Source organism: Trachurus japonicus, chromosome 21, assembly GCF_045865225.1.
Source record: "Trachurus japonicus isolate A0001 chromosome 21, Traja_1.0".
NCBI classification, from domain to species: Eukaryota; Metazoa; Chordata; class Actinopteri; order Carangiformes; family Carangidae; genus Trachurus; species Trachurus japonicus.
In genome coordinates, this window is record NC_140927.1 from 17,672,819 (window position 1) to 17,689,376 (window position 16,558).

Sequence of the window (16,558 nt, forward strand, 5' to 3'; positions counted from 1 at the left end):
CTAACATAGTGCTTGACTCTATGGTGAATATTGGCATAACACACATTTAATCAGTGCTATAATAATAACACAGAGGTTAAATTAGAAAAAAAATAAAAGAAGAAAGAAAATGATAGAAAAAAATTGTGCTGTAGAAATGAAAGAAAATGTAATCTTCAGCTCTCTGTGGGTAGGCTATAGACATAATATAGACAAGACAAGAAAATACATGTATGAGTACGTGCTTGTTACAGTACATAAGCAATGGAAAGAAAATGTGTGTTTCAGAATAAAGCTGCACAATCCTGTGGCTCCGTTTTTCAGTGTTTGTGGACAGGTGGCCAAGAGTCACATCTAAGCAGCAGGGCTTGACTCTCTGATCAGTAATCTGTTCGCTGCCTGCTCCGGCTGGAGAGGACAACAACCTGTGGACTGCTGACCATATTGTGTTTCACTCACTGTAGAAGAATAGCATCTGTTTTGTACCCCGTTCCCATGAGAACAGTGTTTCTGAGTCGATAGACTTCTTTTATACACCATCGCCTATCTTACTGGCTGAAGTGATCCTACTAGTCCCGGGGGCGGTGTTAATAGATATTTTAGAAGTGCTGATGTATGAATAATTCGATTAGTGCACTTTAAACTGAAAGCATGCTGCTTTCTGAGGAACTGAGTGTAGTTTTATGGTTAAAGAAATGTATGTCCAAATGCATCTCACTCTCATTTCTAAGTAATGCGGAGAGGAGAGAGAATAAAAATCATGACTAATCGAAAAAAAAGTAGACATACCCGGTAATTATGTAACGTTGCAGCACGGCGCTCTCCAGAACGGTAGCCTGCAGCTCTAATCATCCCTGGAAACGTTCAGGGCTCAGCTTATTAAAATGCCTGACAGTTTATAAACAGCAGTGTGATCACTTCTGATGGTGAAAGTTTTTTTTGTGGCATAGCCATTAGCAGGTTTCAATCCTCCTCTGTGAAAACGACCTATGGCGTACCACAGGGATCTGTTCTGGGACCGCTCCTGTTCTCTTTGTGCATGTTCCACCGGGAGCATGATGTAATTTTTGATGTAACAGCTACATTGTGTTACATTCACACATCAGATCAGTCACCTTTTGTACCTCCTGTCATATCAGCTGTAAATTGACGCCCATATGTGTGATCCTTCTAATAATCTGTCTTTTGTTTGTGTTGATTGTTCACACCTCACAAGTATATGCCATTTGGAAAAGCTGTGAAAACCAATTAGAATATGTTCTTTCCATTGCAAATCTCTATCAAAACAGCTTCTGGCTTTTCACATACAGAGAGTTGATTGTGCTCTGGATGCTCCAACTCTCAACTGTGAGATCCTGGGAAAATGGTGACACCAGCACTAGATAAATGGGGCAAGAAAAACAAGCAGTTACACAATCATTGAAGTTGTATGCAAACCCCTAGTCAAACCTATTTGGAAGATACAAAAAGGTCAACTGTTAAATAGTTACATTGTCTGTGTTTACAGACACCTTGTACCACCGCACCTGTCTTAGTTTTGCACAGTAAAGTGTGATTACTAATTTGGATTTTACTTCCAGTTTTAATTCAATAATCTGGCTATTGTCTAGTGTTTTCCCCCATTTTACTTGATATTGTTACTGTAATTCGTCATTTGTTGTCATTACTGTTGTCTTTGTTGGACATTTTAGTAATGTTGCAGTCCCCGGTTTTCAGAGAGTAGCCTACAATGTTTTCATAATCAAACAGAGCTTTCAAAATAAGACCCAATTTGTAATTACCTGGAGTTATCCTTTATATATAAAAAACAGCACTGCCAATGTCAAACTAACTGTAGTCGTGGCAGGTGGCAAAGACAAAATGATTGACACTGATTGCTGCATAAACAACAAGCCAGCAGACTGAAATGTATATGAATTTATGTTTCTTGAAAACAAGGCGTTTGGCTCGAGGCGGTTTTCAAATCAGCAGGCCATGAATATCAAATCATTCAAAATTACACAGAGCAGAGCGACTGGTGGACATCTGGTCAACCGGTGTCTGCTGATGATGCTCTCCCCATGCTGCCTGCTTCTTAGCATATCAAAGACAGAAATGTATTTTCAGACCGAAAGAGAAAAGAGAGCAGATTTTTTTTCTTTCTGTTTTTGAGGAGAGACTGAAAAATAGACACAGGAGTAAAAATGTCATTTTGTCTGGATGGTTTAGTCCATAGAAAAGCATCTTTAATTTACATAATATCCAGAATAAGACGTTACACAAGCAGTGGGCTAATGAGTGTAATCTGCCAGGATTTAGACAGGGTTGCTCTTTGTTTTTAAGCGCTGAGGTTGAACACCCCCACACACACCCCCACCACCCACTATTATCCAACCTTGTTTATGAGCTCCCTGCACAGTGAGACACACAGCACACACTGCAGAAAAAAGGAAAATTGGCCACAGACATAATTCAGCAGCAGAGATCACCATGTACCGTTCTTCCTTCCCCTGAATACATTTCAAAGCAATGTGAAATTGTCAAATACGTCATCTCCTCCTGCACCGTTAAGCAAAGACAATCTCGCTCATTGTTGACACGCTACCTCACTTGCTCCAGGCTGGTTGTCTGTTTTCAGGGGGCTGCGTTTTCCTCCAGAGGCCTGTCTCTCTGGAGTCAGAGTTCATCTCCCGTCTTCTGTATTCATCAGATGAGTAACTCATGATGGATCAGTGTTTACTCTTTACAATGCAATACCATCAAGTAGATTAATGATAGCTGGCTGCCACAGTTACACCATTTCCAAAAGTAGTTGTAATTATGTGTCTGCAGTTAACTTGGCTATGGGCACTTACACTTTACAATCCATTAGGTAGCTGTTCTGGAGCTTTCCATCACATTACATGACCTTCACTAGCAGGTGGATCTTGTCCATTTCCTCTGAGCACTGATAGCAGGATAAAGTTACTTTCTACAAGAAGAAATATCATTGTTCATGGTGCTCATGTCACAAATAGTTGTTGCTACAGTCATGCCTAATGTCAGCAAACTTTATATAAATGAACAATAATAAAATATTTTTTAATCATGATCACGAATGAGCTCATTAGCGCATTACTGTAATTTCAAAAAAGTGTGATTAATTTCCTATTAATCACACTTTTTTGAAAATGTATGCACCTCAAAAGGACATTTAGTAATAAACAAATGCTGTTTCAACAGTGAAAAATGTTTTCCAGAAAAGCTCAAATGTCCTCACTGTGTTTAGGATAAAAAATACACTCAAATGATGGCACCGTCCAAGTGGTAACCATTGGTTACTGTTAGCAATAATGATTGAGCTTGCAACTGTTAACTGATTCATTTCCAGCAACTGATTCAAACAATGTGACAAACCAACATTAAGAATCATAGTGGCATTAGAAGGAATTGGAATTTAACACGTTGTTATTGTGTTAATTTTGACAGCTTGAGTAAGTGTTTTTGTATAATGCTTATACTGAGCCAATTTGTTGTCTTAATGACACTTCTTCACCTCTGCTATAACAGCATAGTTGTGTTGGCTAAAAGCTTAAAATATGTTCAGCCAAACAGAAGCATAGTGTTATTGTCTCTCGTAGCCACTGACTCAGGATGAAAATCCTATAATATGACTAAAAGCTCCAGAAAAGCTACTAAATGGATCTTAGGTTGAGATTCCTCTCCGTTTACAAGGTAATCTTTCTATATGTAAAAACCACCTTTTTCTTTTTTTTCATCAGAACTAAATGGATATATGGATATGAACTTGAAGCACTGATGTGGAAACCGTTTTTCATTTTGATTATGGGGCCCTCTTTCTGATTATTCATTCAAGCTTCTCCTCATGATGAACACAACCGACTGCCACTGATAGCACAATGATTATTAACCAACCAGTTGGTCAGAAGCTCAGGAGCTGAACTGATCATACATAAATGAGTCAAATAAATACAGTGAATAAAAGCATGCAAAATAAAGTCTGTGTATTTTTCTTTTCCTTCAGCATTCCCCTGTTATTCTGTGTTCTCCTCAGACCAAATACCAGCCTATAACAGCAGAGAGAGCTGTGGCCCACAGAGTGCACGGTCCACCAGCAGTCTTCACAAAGCGAGGCTTATGAGGTGGACAGAGTGATTGTGGTTGAAGTCGCCCTAATTCCCTATTATTGCTTTCCTGACCGGGGAATAGTGGAGAACTGCAATTTTAGATTTGACACACTGTGGAGAGGCATTAGGTGTGTTTGCACTGAGACATAAATGTAATGAAAGGGTGAAAATATCACTGTGTGTCTGGAATGATCAATATCTGTCATGACTTACATGTACCAGACCTGCGTGTTTACACTGGACAGCCTTGACAGGAATTGATAATACCAGAAATGGTGTAACAGTTTTGTCAAAACATAATAATGCTGCAATTTTTGTGAGGGTATATTTGCTCTCTGGTAAGATTAAGTCTAATGATTTGAGTGTTGAAAGGGTTATTACGGGGAATTATAGCGCGTGATGACTAATTTCTTTTTCAAAAATAATAAAACAGTAAATCAAAATCATCACCAGATTAACTTTCACTGTCATCTAATGGCCATTAGATCCACTGATAGTAATCAGATTTTAAATGTTTACCAACAATATAAAACATAGTCTATGTCTTCAGTTACCCCTGGTTGCCCATTTGGAGCCATCACATCTGTGATATTCTGATCAAATACATGGTGGTGTATGGATTTTAGCTGCATAAGAAAATTAAAATATCAAATACTACAAAATAAATCAAATATATGATAGTGTGTTGTTCCTGATAACTGTAAATAGTTAAATGCATTACTAACATTTTTCATGGGGATGGTTTCTTGTTTAGTGAGTAATTCCAGTGAGAAGTTCTTTTAAGTTACTATTTTTATTGATTAAAAGGGTTGACCCTAATTACAAGGTACAAAAGAAACAAAAAGAAGTATATTCAGAATGTCAGGTTAAGACTAAAGTTCACTCCTGACCTCCTGACCTTAGCTCACAAAACAGTTAATTTACCACATGGTCCATTAAGTGGCTGCTGTGGAGCTTTCACTCATATCACACAACCTTCCTCAGGAGGTTTGAGGGGAATTGTTGATGTTCACATTTCCTGCTCATGTTCTTTTAATATCTGAGAACTAACCGTTTAAAATGTTAAATGCTGTGACAAAATGAAAATATTTAGTTTTGTCAGTGTATATATCACATACATAGATGAAACAAAGTTTGAGGATTTTGTGTCTCTGTGCACACAAACAGAGCGAACCCCTGCCACCATCAGTGTAAGGTTAGAATAAGAGAGCTTTTAAAAATCAATCAGAGATGATATTTGACTTCAAAGCAATTTAAAAATTCCTGAAAGCCTGTCTTAAAGCACAAACAGTAATTAGCCGTCACTTCATTTAATAGGCAAATGTTAAAACAGTGATTAGCTTGTCTTTGTTGTCTTGATTAATTCATTCAGTGGTGTGAAAGCAAGCAGCTGCAAGTCTGCTAATCAGTGGCAGCAATCATCACAACACGGCAATCTCCATGACTGTCTGGTGTGAGGAAAAGATATTATGGTGCACAAACCATCCGTCATGACTTCAGAACAGGAACATATCAAACCCACATTGTTTTAAGGGTTAATTATAGCATTTTTTTCCCCCTTATATATAAGATGTTGGTGACAATAATATTTATATTTGATCCCTTTTTTCTCTTCTTTTCTAGATTGCTACACATTTTCTACTGCAGTCCAGAATGTATTGTTATTTAATTGAATGCTTTAAGCCAGCGGTACTCAATAGGCGGCCCGCGGGCCGCATCCGGCCCGCCGAACCTTCCAATCAGGCCCGCGACTGAGTTCTAGTTTACATATTACTGTATACTGTATTTCCCGGGCTCCGTGCGCCTGTAAGTCAATGCGCTGGGACATGGAAACACGTGCGGAGCGTTTGTGTGTGCCTGTGAGGCGCTGCACTGGGATACAGAAACGCCGACGAACCCAAATCACCATGCGCGAGTGTTTGGGGAGCGGGCTGGACTGCAGGGTTTTCCCTGCCTGTCTGCAGAGACCGTGGGTGATTTTCACCACCGTCTTGGTTCAACTGTGTGTGCATCATGCATGGGGGCCGTTCAGATGAAGCGTCTTTTGCGCGAGCTCAAACCCATTCAATATAGCCGCGCGTCATGCACGCTCACAACTCAAAGCCGTAGCCGCGCGCATTTGATGAGACGCAATTGTTTTTTCGTGCACGTCAGCGGTGCACAGCTGCACGACCTGCTTCTCCCCCGGTGTTGTGTCCCGGTGCCCTCGGCCTGTGTCTCTCCTACTGTTTCCCACTGAGCTCTGCCTCGTTTGACAGGTGAAGGAAGCCCGTATGTGGAAAGACGTCGCCTCCGAGATGTAGAATGTGTGTTATAGAAGAGAAACACATTTCAAGACCAATGATTTGTATCCTCAGAACACAGACATGTCCTGTGATGGTCAGGTCATATTTAAGTTGAAAATCACAGGGCATGTCTGAGGATACAAGTCAGCAGTGTAAAGCTCCAGCATGATATGTAAATGATGATATGATAATGTCAAGATTTTTCATATCATACAAAACACCATGAAGTGTATAAATAAAAATTATGTGCTTACAAGTAAAATAAAAATTTTTAAATTATCAGACGAAATAGGTGAATTTAATTTCAATCTATGCCTATTTGAATGTGCGGCCCCCAAGGTGTCTGTTAAGAAAAATTCTGGCCCTTCGACAAATGTATTTGAGTACCCCTGCTTTAAGCCATGACTTCCTCTCCTTTTCTGTGATGATGTCACTTCCTCTGATAACCACACACACCTGTAATCAACTTATTGCATAAGTGTGCTGCTGTGTTAAAAGGAAGCCACACAACAAGTGTAAAATGTTGGTCCTGATGAAAGTCAGTAGACCGAAACATTGACCCATTAAACAGAGCTTATGTGAGTGCAGAAGCAAGTTGTGATTTTTTATATCTAATTATAGGAAATACCTTGATTTAATATATTTTTCCATATGGTAGTCAAGGTAATCATCTCTTTGTTGCTTTCAAATTGTTAATTGCGGGCTTTGTGCCATGGACTGGGCTGCATACAGTGTTGTTTTTATATAGAGTACATTATGAGCCGCACACAGATGGATAATGGGTTGAATTAGTCCAGTTCAACACTGAATTGTACGTGAAAGGAGGGAAGGAAAACAGAGGACGTGCAAGGAATAGAAATTAGAAACACGAGAATAAACTGATTTCTTTCAATCAAGTATAGACTGCTTACATTCAGACGGTCCAGCTCTGACTGGGGTCCAGCTCTGGCTGCTGATTCACCACTTCCTGTTCCACCTGATGCAGCGGCCGAGCCATCATTTACAGAATAGGCTTCACCTGTGCTTCTCCTGCCGCTGACGGTGAGAACAAAGCCACAGTTAATGCTGTTAGCTGCACAATGTCCCAGTTACTGCAGCATAACTCACAGACTTCACAGTTCACAGTTCAAACACAGAGGGGGACTTGAGTCATTGTTTTGGCTTAATAGGGCAACAATACAGACATCACGGTCTGGTCTACAGCAGGAACAGAGTGTTGACAGAATGAAAATATCCTTGACGCTGAATAATAAAACTATTATACTATAGTATTCAACATTTTTTCTTTGTAGTCATGAGTCATACGCAGATCTCAGTGCTCCTCAGAACCAGCACCACAGCTCAGCACAGCAGGGTACAGCAATAAACAGTGTATTTGTTGGGGACTATTGTCATCTGCAGATTAATACACATTTGGTGAAATACCATGTGGGTGGGTAGGTAGGTTATATGGTCCTTTCATAGTATTCATTTCTGCACTTTGGAACAATGAACTTTTGTCCAGAAGAAAGAAGATGAGTTCATCATTCAAAGGTTGTGACACAAGTCATCATTTAAGATCTAGCAAGCTATCCACTGTAACTGTAACTGGTGCACAGTGATGCTAAATTAAGCTGTGACTCACCAATTTGCTCACTGGACCATTTAACAATTTGGTTGAGAGAATTCCTGCTATTTAAAGACAGATTTCCAAATCATGACACCAGAGACAAAGATCAAATTAATTTCAGTGGAATGGTAGAATTAAGTCATCATGCATATCATGCAGACATGTGGGATAATGTCACCACCAGCCAATTGAAAACATCATGTTTTCGATCATCAAAAATTGTTGGTACTTTGATGTTGCTTTTATACTTTTCATGGGATTTCTTGAAAACGTTAGTCTTTAGAAAGTCACATTACTTGTCCTTCAAAATAACTGAATATGTAAACAGCAGATAATTGTCCTATATCAGAAGAAAACTGACATCATGTCCCTCTCACAGCTCAGTTTTTGGCCAAACAGCTTTGTCAACAGCTGCGACAGCCAAAGCTGAGGAGTTTATTCAGTCTCTGTAGACCTGTCAGACAGACCCGATCCTCGTTTCACCTCGATAACACAGTTTATGAGCTTTAGAAGCATAAGACAGACTTTAATACCGCCAATAAAAGCAATGACCTCACAGTCCCTGGTGCCATCTGATAAACCACTGTAATCACACTCCCCTTCATGTGCGCCCCCATTAGTGCAGCGCTGCTCTTAAACATTTGATAGTTAAATCCTGGGTTAGCAGCCTCTTCTGTAATCCCATTAACTTCATCAAGCTCAACCCCTATTCAACTGTTGGAGAAAATCTGTGTGTGAGACCATGTGGGACTTCGCTGAGACAGAACTAATTCTGTCAAATTGTGTGCATCTTGAACATATTTTTAAAGTCCACATAAGGATTTCTGAAATCCACCCCAGACCCATTTAGTAGATTTATGGAAATCCCATTAAAGGGTGACTGACTTGAGTTAGTGCTGTAGAAATTGGAAAATACAGCTGTTGCGACAAAAATGGACTTAGCTCATCTTTCTTGTCGCATAATGAATATAAAAATGCAGCAGCACTGTACGTCAGGATGTATAGATAGATGCCTGTTCATTATACCCATTATGGTTATTGATGGAAATAAGAAGATTTATTAACTTCATAAAAAACAATTCAGTGGAAAATAAAACAGCAGATAGTTTCTCGATCGATATAATTGTGAGTGACAGTAGAAAATGGCCTCTTTGCATACTGTATCATCTTGAGTCACATGTGAAATCCTCACCTAGCCTTTATCCCACAAGGTCATTTCAGTGGAGCTGCAGCCTCCAAGCATGACGGTGAGTCAAACCTGAGACAACTGCTTCATGCATTCAGGGGCAGTGGAGCCAAGCAGCATTTAGAAGTCAATGAGTTTCTTCTAGATAACTGCAATAAATCAAAATCTTTTTTTATTGAATACTGCAAAGCAGAGAGCACAACAGTTTGTCCATTTTACAACAGGAAAGTGTGATCTTGCATGTAACCTTGAATTTGCCATTCATAGTAATGTTGCTTTGATAATGAATGAATGAATGAATGAATGAATGACTGAATAGAGCAGCAGGCACAGATGTTTTAAAGCTGCTTACTTTGTTCATCACATCAAATTAGAAACTAAAACCTTCCCCCACTTCACGTGAGGCCCCAACGATTAGTACAATGCAGGATGTACTTGAACACTCACTGATTTAGTGTGATGGTTCTGTAAAGTGGGTTAGTAGAGTCAACACAAAAACCAAAATGAAGGAAGATCTTAGATTCTTAGATACAAATAAATATATTGATCACTCAAAAGAGGATTAAAATGCCACGGCAGAAGAACTGAAACACGACTAAGCCATGTTGTCAAGTCTGTGAGGTTGTAGCTGCTTGAGATGAATGCGAACATCTGCATGTGAACAGGCTACAGTGGTAATGCTAGCATGTTGATGGATAGCAGGACTGTCACTGAACACAGAGTAGTTATAAAGTATTGAACAAAACGAAATGTGAATCAGATGATGATGCAACATGAAAGATCAAGGGAGTGCAGTTATAACAGTTCATCTTCTTAAGACCATGAATGTGTGCACCACCAACGATCACAGCAATCCATCCATTAGTTATTGACCTGAATGAAAACATCATGATGGCACAAGAGGAAATGCCAGACAATCAGGAAGTGTCACTAAAATAAAATCAATGAGAACATATATTGTAAAAGTTATTATGTCTGCTGTTTTTGGTTCTTTTTATAGACAATAAAAAAGAATCAAAACCTAAATGAGATGTCATGTTCTCCAGAGGATGAATCTCTGAATCTCTTAGTTACCAGTTTATACAAAACAAAGCATAAAAATATCACATACACGAAACATCTGCACTTCAAAGTGTCATAAGATAAATATAATTTCAAATGAGTGACAGAGATGAATGTTGTAATAAAAAAAACAAAAAAAAACCTAAATGTAAAAATTCCACTTGAACAGAATCTTCACACCAGGGAACAGAGCATATAAGCAGTAAGTGTCGTGTTTCTGCAGACGACGGCATTAACAGCAGCTGTGAGGACTTTGCGCTTTTCTGTGTTTTATATCCTTGTAAACTGAATATTTTGTTTTATCTTAGGTTTTTGACATCTGAAGACATCACCTCTGGCTTCAGGAGCCTGTGATGGAGAATTTTTACTTACTATTTCTAACATTTTATAGGTTAAATCATTGGCAGTCAAATGAGAAAGAAAATAGCTGCAACTTTCATCAGTAAAAAATAAAGTGTATGGAGGATACATCTCATAATACAGAAGGTTTACAGGTGAATAATGTGACTGAGTTGCAGTGTAGTTGTTGGCTTTTGTCTGATTTATCAAAAATCTGATCGTTTACCAGACAAATAAAAATCTTTTCATGTTAACAGTGGGAAACCTTTTGGTGCTTGAACTCGTCTTACTTATTTTTGACAACAAAGTGAACAGAAGCTGAAGATCGAATGTGAGAAAATAAGGAATCTATCACAATAACCACCGACCACAAGACTGTGCAGAGAGCCAGCTCAATAAAAGTGACTACAATCTGTACAATATGGCCCACCGTGAAATGATCGACGGCGTAATGAAGGAGCTAATGAGGGGGATCAAGATCGCTGCATAGCCAATAAATCAACACAACTGTGCCTGCAATGATACAGGAGCAATCAGTAACACTGGTCAGTGGAGGGGAGGACTGGGGAGAGGGGGAGGGGACACATACAGGGGTCGACAGTGTAAAGCAAGTCAATGTCAAGAGCACAGTGATGATGTTTTATGGCTTTTAAAAAGAGCACAGCTTCATTTTCTCTGCACAGGATGAAATGAGGACTTTGTCTTAAGCATGAAATAATTAAGCACACAGCCTCCTGATGAATTCATATGAATATGGTAATTCTTGCAATTAATATGAATTCCTGTTGACATCTCTCTGGATAAAATCAATCCTCAGATTCCCGCTGAAGTGCCTGGCCAATCAATACGGCTTTGCCCTGATCAGCAGTTAGTGAAGAAGATTCCCTCGTGTGAGCATGTTCAAGCAAAAGGTCAATCAACACTCCAGTAAAGAGACACCTCAGGAGGCACGCTGACAGCACATTTTGAAATCATTAAAAAATAAATTGTCCTCACGGTGAGATCAGAAGACAATTCCACTGCTGTTGTCTCTTCAGTGAATCAATGTTTATGAATTATGAATTAGAAACAAACATCAAGACAGTTTCGCCTTCAGATTCTGTCACGAACAAAGAGAGTGAGATGCCAGTGGAGAAGACAGCAGCTTTTGTCTCTCATCTCGAACAAAGGAAAAGGAACAAAAGCACAGGTTGTGAGAATAGTGTAGGTTTAAGTAAGGTTGGTGTTTCAGTAAATAAATGCCATGAAAAAACCAAAACCACTAATTTATCAGTCCATCCTCTCAGTTCTGTCTGATCATCCTGCCCCTCAGTACCAAGACTATCTTCTCCCTCTGAAGATGTAAATTGGGTCAAAACATCAAGTATAATTATTCAAAAAGACTTAATAACTTGCTAAAAGGGGATGGCCTATAATTTTCTGCAAATATTGCAACTTTGCAAACTCTAGTCTAGCCAATTGTGCATTTATTGGTGTGAACATCCTATTTTGGGGGTATGAGACATTTTCAAAAGGGATCAAAATCATGTGACATGAGTCATTTATAATATTTTCAAAAAGCCCCCTTCTACATGCTATATAGCTTATGCCAATTTCAGCTTCAACTTCTAAATTCAACTGCTCACAGTTCATAAACATGTAAATAAGAAATTCATGCTTCATGCTTCAGGTTATAGGTGGAGAGGTTAGGCACCAGTGCTCCAGTGAGATATGCAGCAGTAGAAGAGTATCATAATACATCAGTGCCTATCGTGCTAATCAATTTGTTGTGATGAGACGATTGATACATATATAACTCACATTTAAAATAATTTACCCACTGTGAAGTGGTGAAGGGACCTGTAGGATGTTTTTTCATTGTTAAAGTTAAAGATCAGGGATCTTTCTACTCAACAATGTCAAGATAATAATATAGAATAGTATAAGTCCACTGAGTCAGTCCAAAGGGAGCAGCTATGGCAAAACTAAAGGAAAAAGTTTGTATTTGGAGCTGAAGAGAAAAGAGGGTTGGCTGAGTAAACAGCTGGTGGCAGATGGAGCTGATCCCAGCTGACGTTAGGTGAGAAGTGGGGCAGGCTGCCAGTCTGTCACGGGATGACACATAGAGACAAACAACCATCCACTGCTACTGGAGAGAGAAAAAAAAACCCAGAGATCAGTTCTTTCAGTATATTTTGCAGTAAAATCTGAATGTAAAGAAAACATAAAGGAAAAATCTGAATAACTTTTGCATTTTTGCAGCAAATTGAAGCCTGACAAGACTCTGGCGGCACCACTGCCTCTGTGGTTTCACCCTCGTACCATCAGAACAACGTGAGTGGAGAGACCGCCATAAAATATTGATAACAAAATCAGCACACTCATGTGGGAAGCAGGACTGGGTAATGGAGCAGGACCCACACATACAGTAATAGGTAAACCATAGACCCTCATGCATACTAATGTCAGCAAAGAATAATAGAGGGGGAGACGTCCTGGAGCCTCCAGACGCAGGAGGAGGCCACTGTGCCCAGGGGAAAGACTGGCAGAGTTGGGCTCACTCCATCCCCGTGCACATGCCCACTGGGGATTTGCCTCCACCCGTGCACTGGGTGATAGCTGATACACTCCTATAATGCTATTAAATAGATGCACATCCCTGGTGGCAAAAACCAGATGCCCTGTTCAGTCGCCCTCCAAATAAGAGCAAAAGCAAACAGACTTAGCATGATAGTCTGTGGAGGTTGCCAACTGAAAAATAATAAGCAGTTATCAGTATTTGTGAGGGGAACATATTACATCTCATCAGGCGTTCAATTAAAAGCAGCGACCACATATAAAAGAAATATCTTATCCCTTAAATTTGAATAACAATGGAAGCCATCTTTGCTCGGTGCTGCAGGCAGCTTGTATTGTGTCCCATGTTTGGTTTGGGACACAACCAGTGTATTTACATAATCTGAATTAAATGTAAATCAAGCTGTTTCATCTCTGTCTCCCTGGATTTGAGGGGTTAAAGCGTGTGCTCAAAAACAGCACCCCTCAGCAGGGGGAAAGAGTCTTCATTGTTGAGAAATCTGGAGTGCAAGGCCCGGGGCACCATCTTTTCAGCAAACCTCTGCGTTTTTCACATTTACCCCTGATGCCCCCTGAAGGAAAGAGGGCAGCCACTTTGTATTTATGATACAATTCACGTAAATGAGGCTGTTTGGCCTTAATCTTTGCCTAATTAAGTGCCAGTCTGCTGAGACAGACTGCTAAGGGCCAAAGCGTAATACCTGTCGAATTATGGGAACAGCTGGAGCAGCCTGTCTGTCAGCAGATCAGCTCCACATTATTATCCTGCTCATTTATCGAGAGGCTGAAAACAGGGAGGCTGCAGCTCCAGTGGTATGTTGGCCATCTTTATTTCTGTTTTACATTCTCTCCCAATTAAACCCTGTATGTGGCTGCATGTGAAGGCTCCATGTGTGTGTGTGTGTGTGTGTGTGAGAGAGAGTGAGGGTGGGGGGCTCATCATTTTGTGAAATATGGAGTCCGCTGATGGGGAAAACAGCAAATTCATAAACAATGCTTTTTCATTCCACAAAGCAGCTTGTGGATCATGTTCAGCTCAGCACCAGGACTGTCTGACTGCTGTCTGTTTGAAAGCCTCTCTTTCTTGCTGCATTAGCCAGGAAATGGGGAAACCTCTAAACGCTCTGCATTCATTAATGAAAACCTCATGAAATTAACATTAAAATCATTATGGAATGAATAATGAATAACACAGTGCTGTTTGCCAGGGGGAATTCAATTAATCCAACAATTAAAATGAATAGCCTGCATGTGGAGGTGAAAACCAATGAAAAATAGCACTGACGCTCCTCTCCCCCCCTCTCCCGCACATCCCTCCCCTCCCCTTTGATTTAACTTCAAAGATGCAGAGCCCTACTGTAGCATCATTGGGCTGCAGCTTTGTAAATACGTTGCATCAAGCCAGAAGTGTTGTTATCCACCAACACTGTGACCTACATAGTAACATTTACAATTCTCCCCTCTGTGATCAGCGGCTAATCAAGGCTGCCCCAGTTAGCTACTGTTAGGGAGTCAGTGTGTTGAAAGTAAGATGAAAAACACACGGCTGAATCTATAAACTATCACTGTCACTGACTAATGATCACATGTCATGTCAGACATTTGAAATGTTGACACGTTGAATTTGTGAAGTCCTATTTTAGAGTAGCCTACATTTTTAAATTAGATTTGTTTTCCTCGATGAACCCAAAGGAATCACTTTGAGTGATATCTTTGGATTCATCATTAATTTGAACTGTGTTACTAATAGATGCGAGCCAGAGATTTGACTGTAAGGTTTAGGTTTGGATGTAGCGCCACCTGCTGGAAGTTGGAAGCTGGTGCTGGTGGATTCATTTAAGAAAACGTTCAGCTCTAAATTACATATTTTTGGTGGGGTGTCCTATTTGTTTCTTTTTGTTTATGTTCACTGTCGATGCTGTCAAACAGCTTCCTTATTATATTTCGTACAATGGTCGATATTTAACTGGAGCAGTATATTTTTCCGCCACCAGTTCATGTTTATGCAATCGTTAGTTCCAACCAAGTCATTTGATTGGACGAGAGGCGTTCCACAACAGGAGACACATAGAATAGAATAGAATAGAATAGAATAGAAAATACTTTATTGATTATTTATTACTTTATTAATCATTAGGAGGGAAATTCAGATCGTCCAGCAGCTCACATGATATGATATAAAAAGTAAACGTGTATGTCTGAGTCCCGTAAATGCTCCTTCACAGACATTTTGTTGAACAATTACTAATCTGTTGTTATTACTGATGACTAACATGGACTAACTCGCCTAGGTTATAAAAGCAAGATCACACCAGAGAGAGCAATAGGAATATCACCACGTCTGTGATTGTGACACATTTACATAGACATCACAGTGTTTTCTCTCTTTATTTAATCCGATAAATGATCCAACACAATTTTTACCCTCTTTTACCTCATGCAGCAGAACCAGAGCTGGCCACATACACTCCTGTAAAACTGATACTAACGTTTTCATCCATAGATGATTTGGATGCAGGGCCCAGCTTTCAGTCAGACTGAATGAAAACAGGGGCCTGCAGTCTAATGTGCTCAGGCATACAGAGGCAATTAGTGAAGGCAGTGGGGGGCTATGTGCGTTTTAATCAACAGCAACCAGCATATTGGTGCCAGTGACAATATTTAACTGAAAAAAACACAGAGCACACAAGCGTCACATTTTTTTTTACATGTTATGTCATAACAGTGAACCTCATCTACCCTGACAGAGACAAAGTTGTTTTGTATTGTGGTCACCAGAGGTGTTGTAGGCTACTGCATCTGTGTGTGCTGCACATTAGCCCAGTAGACAATAAACAATAAAAGCTCGTTTTGTATGGTTAATTAGAAACTTGATTAAACAATCAGTCATATTTTTACATGTATGAGCCTCTCCTGAATAAACTTTGATTATGACCATATGAACAATCTTATAAAGTAGATGCACTGATGCAGTATTACCAAATACCAATAATCTTATTGTCTACTAATATATCCAACAATACAAAAACTACATGAATGTCTTATTCCTACAGTGCCACTACTGAAATTCACAATTAGTCAAAGAATGAGATACACCATAACAAAGGTCAGGTGCCTGGTTTGCCAAGGGCCTCACAACTCCACTGATTCGAGCCCAGGGGACGCTGTGGAGATTGTCCATGACGGGAAAAGTTCACCAAGCTGTTGTAAAGTATGTAAAGTATTTTTTTTTAATGATGTTTCATATTATTATGAAGAACAAATAAAAGTTATTACAGTAACTATCTACCGTGGTCTGGCTGTGCTGACATACTGTATATCTCATCAGAAGTCTCTAGATTTTCCACAAGGTGGCAGAATACACCACAAGAAATATTTCTTCCTCACCAGCAACATGTTCGATCTGTTGCTGGTTTTAATTCTGACTCTTCACCTC